Genomic DNA, 498 nt, shown 5'->3' with positions numbered 1-498 from the left:
GGCCCCTCGGGGACCCGCTAGGGACGCGCACCGCGGGAGCCCCGCTCGGATGAGGGGCTCCAGACCAGAGAGCTGTGGGGCACAGGGAAGGGCACGTTACCGGGCTCTGTGCCTGGGTCCGGGCCTGAGCCCCCACAGCCGCAGCACGAGGCGAATTCAAGAAGAGACAGGAAGAGGACGGACCAGGCTGGGTCTTGGGTCCTGATCAGTGCTGCGGGCGGCAGCAGAGACAGAGACGCCCAGGCACGTCCCGGGTCAGGTACCGAGCGCAGTCGTGGGCGGGACCGGGCAGGGTGCGCTCTGAAAGCCCCTGAAGTGCTGCCGCACAATGGCGCTGGCACCGGGCAGGGCTGGCGGGGAGTAGCGCTGGTTATCGTGCTTGGCTAGAACGGACCGGGACCGGGACTAGACGGTTAGCACGCAGCGCATCGGGTTGAGGGAAAAGCGTTTTCACTGGGGTCACGCTGGCCTCAGAGGCGAGTGACCCCCCAGGCCGGG

Source organism: Fukomys damarensis, unplaced genomic scaffold (assembly GCF_012274545.1).
Source record: "Fukomys damarensis isolate Sample0158 unplaced genomic scaffold, DMR_v1.0_HiC HiC_scaffold_5, whole genome shotgun sequence".
Classification (NCBI taxonomy): domain Eukaryota; kingdom Metazoa; phylum Chordata; class Mammalia; order Rodentia; family Bathyergidae; genus Fukomys; species Fukomys damarensis.
Note: the sequence above shows the minus strand (reverse complement) of the source record.